Here is a 9324-nt window from a genome sequence, read left to right as displayed (position 1 = left end):
AAAGGGTTAGGAGTTGTTTGAGTAGAGAAAGGGCTGAATGGGCTGAAAGAGACTGGAGCTTCTGTGGGCTTATGCAAGTCTGCTTCAACTTGGGCCAACTGTTTTTTCAGCCTTCTTATCTCCTGTTCCTTTTGGTTGAATTATGCACCAAATCCCCGCTGTTGGATTAAAGCCTTCAGATCTCTATCAAGCTGGGTAATTCTACTTTGTAAGTCCTTATACATGTTTTGGGCAAACGCAGTGAAGGAGTCAATCTTTTGATCAACATGCTGAGTCCTAGTGAGGACCTGGTCAATCTTGGAATCAATACGCTGTAGCGCCTTATTTTGGACAGCAGCATTCTTGGTTTGCCAGTTTAAAACTTCTTCAGCTTGAGTGATCGGGGTTGTCTGTCCTTCACTATCAACCTTAGTTGAGTGAATGAAAGGTCTGGTGGAGATCTTGGTCTGTTGGTCGGTCTGTTGTGCTAATGGAGGAAAATCTGCTTCATAAGAGGTAGGTGAGAACATCATACAGGGTTGTACCAGAGGAAGTGCAGGAGGAGGGGAAGAAACCGGTTTAAGAGGGGGTAGTTTCTTTTCTTCCTTTCTGATGATCTCAAGGGCAAGCTCATAGATGGTAAGAGGCTTCTTCTGCTTGGTTTCCTCATGGATACCAATCCATGGGCTACTATCTGGATAGTCTCTTCTGGGAACTCGTTGTGGCTTGCAAGAGGCTCTTCTTGTTTGTTTGGTAAGCTTCCTCCAATTTTTATCAGACAGAGGATGGTCATACTCATTTTCCCAGTAATTGTCTTGACAGTCACAATCTTCATCGCATGCTCAGAACAGGAGATCCTGAGGCAGTGACCATCTATTTTCTGAGGGTAGATGTAATGATTGTCTGGTGTTACTGCTCCAATGGGATAGTAGTCTTGCTCCTTTTCTAATGGCTGGACCATCATGGTCTGGAATACAGGCAAAGAACCTGTAGAATGCCGAGGAGGTTGAAACGTGGTCTGCACCGTTCCATCAGGGTTTCTCCTGAAAGAAGACTCAGTAATCTGGATTGGCTGAGAGGTTGAATGAAGCCTTTCGTAATTGGTTAACCAATCTTTTGGAATGAGCTGTTCAAGCTCATTTCTAGGCAGTTGCCTAGGTATCTGGACAATTATTGGGGTGGTCTCAGTATCAGCCAATACAAGCAAAGCATCATTGGAAACAGATGGCTTTGAGAGATCTACAGCATGATACCAAGATAGATGGTCACTGCCCCTGGGATCTCCCAGGTTCTGGAGCATGCGATGAAGATTGTGACTGTCAAGACAATTACTGGGAAAATGAGTATGACCATCCTTTGTCTGATAAAAATTGGAGGAAGCTTACCAAACAAACAAGAAGAGCCTCTTGCAAGCCACAAAGAGTTCCCAGAAGAGACTATCCAGATAGTAGCCCATGGATTGGTATCCATGAGGAAACCAAGCAGAAGAAGCCTCTTCCCATCTATGAGCTTGCCCTTGAGATCATCAGAAAGGAAGAAAAGAAACTACCCCCTCTTAAACCGGTTTCTTCCCCTCCTCCTGCACTTCCTCTGGTACAACCCTGTATGATGTTCTCACCTACCTCTTATGAAGCAGATTTTCCTCCATTAGCACAACAGACCGACCAACAGACCAAGATCTCCACCAGACCTTTCATTCACTCAACTAAGGTTGATAGTGAAGGACAGACAACCCTGATCACTCAAGCTGAAGAAGTTTTAAACTGGCAAACCAAGAATGCTGCTGTCCAAAATAAGACGCTACAGCGTATTGATTCCAAGATTGACCAGGTCCTCACTAGGACTCAGCATGTTGATCAAAAGATTGACTCCTTCACTGCTTTTGCCCAAAACATGTACAAGGACTTACAAAGTAGAATTACCCAGCTTGATAGAGATCTGAAGGCTTTAATCCAACAGCGGAGATTTGGTGCAGAATTCAACCAAAAGGAACAGGAGATAAGAAGGCTGAAAAAATAGTTGGCCCAAGTTGAAGCAGACTTGCATAAGCCCACAGAAGCTCCAGTCTCTTTCAGCCCATTCAGCCCTTTCTCTACTCAAACAACTCCTAACCCTTTCCTTCCTACATCTGAACCTGCTTACTCTCCTTTTGGACCTTTTAACTATTCATATGAACCACCTCCAACATATCACCCATCTCCTTTGTTCAAACCTACTCCGACACCTGCCAGATATGAACAAAAGAGTCCATCTTCCTCAGAAGAATCCCATCCTCCAAAAAGGAAGATTGACAAAGGGAAGGACAAAATGTATCCTGATCCTCCTCCTCAGCATATGGTGTCCATACCCTCTGAGCCAGAACCAGAAGAAGATTCTTCTAATGACTCGTCTGATGATAGTGAGGACGGACAAATGGATATCACGACACTACTCATGGCTGATCCTCAGCCAACAGCCTCCCAAACAGGTCCTTCACCAACCACAGATTCTGCCAGTGGCACTACAGGCCCTACAGGGCCTCCTCAAGATCCCCATGTTGAGATCCCTGATGATGAACCAATTCTAGACTTTGGGCTACCAGGCGCTCCACAACAGGCCAGGCCCAGTTCAGGCCCATGGTTCACCTTAGATGATGTTCCCCCATCAAGATGGAGAGACCGCCTTGCAGAATTTAAAGCTTGGCTTGATGTTCAAATGCTCCGGGAAGGTGCTGACTCCCACACCATACTCAGAGAATTCATCTCTCGAACTGTTGGCACATTGCAAGACTGGTTTTCCTCCATTGGAGAATATCAGAAAGCTCAATTTTGCCACCTGACTCCCTTACAAGCAATCAACGCTCTCTTTGCTGAGTTTCTTGGAGATGCATCTTTATACAGCAAGCAGTTAAGACAAGAGTTCTTTGATATGCGCTGCTGTTCTTTGAAAAGATCAGACATTGAGAAACACTACCAGCGCATGACTCAACGTTATTATCTGCTTAATGGTTACAATGATGTCAACCTCCGGCATACCTATATTGCCTCCCTACCAGAAGCATTGCAACCAGAACTCCACAGAAGTATTGCTGCTACCAGAAGAGCAATGAATGCTATCACTATAGGGGAAATTCATCAAATGACTCTGGCCTGTCTTGACAAAATGTGTGAACAACAGAAGTTGTTCAAAGATATCATTGACAACAGCAAAGCCTTGAAGAATGTATGCCAAAAGTCTCACCTTGCCATTAAATGCAAGGAAAAGAACTGTGAATGCAAACCAAAGAAGAAAGCACATTACAAGAAGCATCCCTCTGGATTCAAACCCCCTTTCAAGCAAAAGAAAGGAAGAAGGTCAGTAAAATACTTTCGAAAGAAAAGGACGGGTACAAAGAAGTCTGACATATGCTATATCTGTGGCAACCGAGGCCACTATGCCAAGAACTGCCCTAAGAACCCCAATAAGGCAGTTAAGCTATTACAACACATACAACAGGCTTCTCACATCTCCTTGGAGCATGATGATGTCGAATCCTTGTTCTCTGAACAGGATGAACCCGATGAAGATACAGTCTTTGCCCTAGGAGTAGACACTGGATCAGAAGAAGATTACTTATTCACTTCAGAAGAATCCAGTTCAGATACTGAAGCCCATTACCTATCTTACCTGGCCCAACATATCCAATCCTCCCAATCCACCTATGGTCCAGACACTATTCCAATTCCTTTAGTCCCGATCCATATTCTTCCCAGCAAGTATGAACGGCCCATTAGTGTCATTGGCTTCTTGGATACCGAGGCTCACAAGAGTATGATGAACCCAGCCATCTTACCCTCAGAATACTGGGTCCCTCATGAAGAATACTTTAAGGCTGCAGATGGAAATGTTTTCAAAACTAGCCTTATCACTAAGCACCCAATTGGAATCCAGTTCTTCCCCACTTGCATCCTTTGGACTAAGGTCATCGGGTCGGATCTTCCTGACAAGGATTTGCTGATAGGCTTTGACTTGTATCAACAGGCGAAGCATTTGAAGATCCTCCCCACAGGATTGAAATATAAGAGAAATTTTCAGCCATTTACTTCTGTCCCAAGGTTATATTCTCTGGCTGATGCCTCAGCCGAATTCCAAGAGCACAAGGAGCTCCTTTTAAGGTTCTGTGCTGGCTCCCATGCACATTTTTACCATCACCATCCCCTATGGAAAAATCCGGAATTCTTTGTCAGTCTCCCATTCAAACTCAATGAAGATATCAATCCGACAAAGGCCTCACACCCGGGAATGAATCCTACAGACTTGGCTTTAGCCCAAGAAGAGTGCAGACAGCTTCTCCAACAAGGCCTCATAGAACCCACTTCCTCCCAATGGGCCTGCCAGGCCTTTTATGTTGAAAAAAGATCGGAGTGACTAAGAGGAAAAAAAAGGCTTGTCATAGATTACAAGCCTCTGAATCATTTCCTCCAAGATGACAAGTTCCCATTACCAAAGCCTGAAGCCTTGTTCACTCAGCTGCATGAAGCCCATATTTTCTCCAAGTTTGACCTTAAAGCCGGTTTTTGGCAATTGGGTATTAATCCCTCTGATAGGCCCAAGACTGCCTTCTGCATTCCTACGGCCCAATACCAATGGACAGTCCTTCCATTCGGCCTTAAGACGGCCCCATCAGTCTTCCAAAAGGCCATGACAAGGATATTCGAGCCCATACTGCATAGTGCTCTTATTTATATAGACGATATCCTTCTTTTCTCCAAAGATGTTACAACCCATAGGGCACTCCTCTCCACATTCCAACAATTGGTGGATTCCTATGGAATTATGCTATCAGAAAAGAAGAGCTCCCTGGCCCAAACTGATATCGACTTCCTTGGAATGAGATTCAAGGATGGAAAATACCAACCGGGACCTCACATTGCAGAAGAATTACTGAAGTTTCCTGATAAGGACTTGACAGTAAAACAAATACAACAGTTCCTTGGTATTATCAATTACATCAGGAAGTTTATCCCGCATGTGGCCGCCCACACTTGCCAGCTGTCAAAGATGCTTAAAAAGGATTCTCCACCATGGAGGGAAGAACAGACATGTGCAGTCAAAAAATTAAAAGAAGTGGCTTTAAACCCGCCACCACTAAAAATTCCTAGCATTGGACACCGCATTCTTCAGACTGATGCTAGTGACACCCACTGGGGTGCAGTCCTCATCGAAGAAATTCAAGGAGAAAAGCACATATGCGGACATGCTAGTGGAGAGTTCCCAGAACCTCAGAAACACTATCATTCAGTCTATAAAGAGATATTAGCTGTCAAAAATGGGATAAAGAGATTCGAATTTCATCTGATTGGCCACCACTTCACTGTGGTTATGGACAGCTCATCCTTCCCAAAGGTTCTAGACTTCAAAAACAAGTCTCTTCCTGAACCACAATTACTGAGGCTTAAGGACTGGTTCGCCAAGTATAAATTCTCAGTTCAGCATATCAAAGGAAAACACAACTTGGTTCCTGACCTCCTATCCAGGCCCAAAAACCTCCACCTGATTCAGTCTTTCTCCACACTTCCTTTGATCCTTATGGCATCATCCTCTTCCTCTCCACATACTCCTTCTCCAATGCACAATTTCCTGGTTCCTACTCCAGACAGTTTTCCCCCTGGATGTTCACCAAACCAGCCTATCTCAAAAATGGCTAAGTTCGCAAGGGATCATCTGTTTCACTACCTGAGTGCAAGAAACACCCTAAGGGGATTACTCCCCTCCTCGACTGTCTTTATCCCTGATAACCCTTTCCTCACCTGTTTCAGTATCCAACCTGGCAGAGAACTCATCCTAGAAGAACTATGGCTCCTCTGGTGCATGGTTACACTCTATTCCACAGGACTGGAATTCCCGCTCATGGCCCTGTATCAGTATGTTATGAACAATACTAACAGGACTCTCCTGTCCAGATTTTTAGAATGGTTCAAGCCCATTTCAGCATGGCGCTACAGCCTGAAACGCATCATAGACACCCATGGAATAGAAGACAGGCCCATTGCTGCTCAGCCCAACATCAGAACCTTGTTCATTTTTCACAGGCCTTTCTCTAGAAGGCCCGATGGACTCCTCTGGACCCAGAATACTGAATATGAGTGGAGGACTTACGAAGGGTCAATTATTGACAAAGATGCCATGGGACCCTTGAGAAAGCAACTAGCTGAGTACCTCTGTGAAATTAACAGCTATTATTGCCCGGTGCCTCCCCATGTGAATTGTACATCACTTGGTCCCATCCGGTCTCTCACTGATGAGCCCATTGACTGGACCCATCCCATGTGGCAAGATTCTCAGGATCCAATGGACACAGAGTCACGAGAGGCTATTCAGAGTGCGGACCCACCATCTCCTGTTCACCAACAGTGGCCAAAGGACTTTTTTGGAATCGACTCTGATGATTCCGACTTTGACACCCTCAATCTGTCCACTACTCCATGATAAAAGTTAAAGTTTGTCAGTCAATAATGTAATAATGTGTATCTGTCTTTATTTATATTGCTTTAAGAGTGTCGGTAGCCAGTTTCTAACCGGTTGCCTGTAATATCAAGAGCCTCCTCGCCTATATAAGGAGTTGCTCTCTTCAGTTGTATCCAGACTTAGTTTTCTTTCAATAAGATTCTCTGAAGTTTTCTTCTATGGCTTTCTAAACTCTTCTCCTTCTCTCTGAAAATCTTTGAATGTGTATGATACTCTTATAACCAGAGATACGTATGCTCTACACTTGCCTCTTTATGAGGATCCTGTGTATCAGAAATATCTTTGTTTTGACATTAAGGTGCGACGGTCCCATTATCACTTGTATATATTTTAATTATAAAATTTTAAAATAATAAAACACAATTTTTCTAAATTATTTTTTAAAAAATATCTAAAATAATAATTTTCTTCTAAAAGCGTCTTTTAATCACCAAAACCTAAATGTGAAATGGGTTTATATAATTTAAAGTCATCACAACTACAAAACGAGAAAACTTGAGTAATGAATTATACGTTTACTAACAGAACTGAAAAAATATATATTAAAGAATATTAAAAATTAATTTAAAATTAAATTTTTTATTTTTAATTAAAAACTATTAAAATGATAAAAATATTTTAAATTATTTTTAATGTTAAATTATATTTTTTTTAAATTTTCTTTTTAATTATTGAAATTTAATTCCCATTGAATTCAGATTAATTATTAAAACAAAGGCTATTCTCTATAAAATTTATATCTGAACAAAAACTCTCAACTCACTACATTGCTTCTTGCCCTCCTTCTTTCCTCTAAACGTAATAACCTGATTTTTTAATATAAAATTTTTTTTTATATTTTTATATAGTATTTAAATATTATTTTAATATTATCTAACTAATTTATAATTTTCGTACAATTTTTATTTATATATATATTTAATGTTATTTCTAAACATATTTTATAAATTTTTTAATAATCCAATTTTAATTTAAATGATTAGTTTTAAATTTTAATGTTAAACCAATTAACAAAATATATTATTTCATTATTTTTAACCTTAGTTTTAAGATTTGATTTATTGTTATTAATTTGAATATTATTATCTATATTATTTATTGAATTTATTTATTATTTAATTGTACATATATTGATATTTTGAGATTTATTTGAAAAATATAGAAAAGATCAAGGATTTATAAAAAATCAAGGATTTATTAAGTACTTATTTGAAACTTTCCATAAATGAATCTTGACAAACGCTTGTCCAAATTTATTCCCATATTTAAAAAAAAAGGCAGCAGCCCCTTTTTTCTCTCCCTTTCCCTCTCTCTCTCTCTCTCTCTCTCTCTCTCCCCCTGTACCTTTTTGCAGTTGCCAACGAGCTACCACCCACCACCCATGGCTAGTGAGGCATGCCACCACCCTGGGTGATGTGGGCAAGCAACCTGCTAGCCTAAGCAGCGCCAATAGCGGCGCACAAGGGGAGATTTTAGCCTTCAACGGGCACACAGGGGTGGCGATTCCGACTTCATCTGACGTCTGATCAAGGTGTTCTTGGTGGCATTAAAAAGCTTATTCCAAGAGCTTTCTTTTGATACCAATTTTGTAATAAATGGTGGTCAGAAAAAAAAAAGTTATGAAGAAGAAAAGTTTCAGATTTTTTAAGTTTTCTGATCAGATCTAGAACGATCTGACAGTTGGAATTCAATATCACCGTTAAACTCAGAGCGACAAAAACTTCGAGATGTGACCAACTCCGCTTCGATCAGACTCCGTTTGAAAAGGGCGATTATCGAACACTCCAAATCGCTTGATAAGATTTTTGACTTTTTTTTATACCAAAAAATTAAATATAATTATATGATAATTATTAATAATTTTTGGGCTTCGTTTAGGTGTAATTAGATTGATAATAGATCATCGACCCCTGGGACCGAGTTTTCAGCTTGATCCGGCTGCCCGGCGACCCATCCCAAAATATAGTCAATATTACAATCGTTCCTAGTATTTTTAGACTTTCAGATACGTTCCAGATAGCAGAATATGCAAAGGTAGTCCCGAACTTAAGTTGTGTAATTTTTACCTTGATTAAGCTAGCTGATAAATCTGTAAAATATTTCTGGCTTATTCAAATTAAGTAAAATAATTTTAATTAATATAAGAACGATGTAGAGGACCTTCAGGAATATTTTTATAATTTTTAAATTGCTAAAAATAATTATTTGAACTATAGAAGAGATAGGGACTCGAGCTGGAGTTTGGAGGATTGGACCAAGATTATAATTCTTGTAGGCCCTGAATAGGCATTATAATTGTTGTTATGGGCCTAAGGACCTGTGTATTATTGTTGGTTCATTTTCTTGTAGGGGCGTTAGGTCTAATTATAAGGGAAACTCTGCCGAAATTTTAGCAAGACTTTAGAAAATTATTTTTGCTTCTTTAATTAAATTAATTAATTTTATCAGTCATTTGATAGAGATCAGTGTGTACATTTAGGTGATCGGTGCCGGTCATATTCTCCTTCCAACCGAACCAGCTATAAATGAATCGACCAGTCTGTGAGTTAGATATTGATTATTTTTACAATTTTAATATTAATTATATATTTGGCATGCTCATATGTTCTATAAATATTTAATTATGCAGATAAATAGTTAATATATTAGGAATATTTTGACTGTTACATATTTAATTATTGTTATTTATTTGTGATTGCCACCCTAAGAATAATTTGGAGCTCTATGTGTGTGTATTGGCGTGAGTATGGTGTGGATATGAATATGGATAGGATGGGTAGTCATGGCTGAAAATTGACTCTCTGGGACTCGATCCTTATATATGGATAAGTCGGGGTGAGTACGGTTTTAAGTTGATCT

Source organism: Hevea brasiliensis, chromosome 5, assembly GCF_030052815.1.
Source record: "Hevea brasiliensis isolate MT/VB/25A 57/8 chromosome 5, ASM3005281v1, whole genome shotgun sequence".
NCBI lineage: Eukaryota > Viridiplantae > Streptophyta > Magnoliopsida > Malpighiales > Euphorbiaceae > Hevea > Hevea brasiliensis.
Note: the sequence above shows the minus strand (reverse complement) of the source record.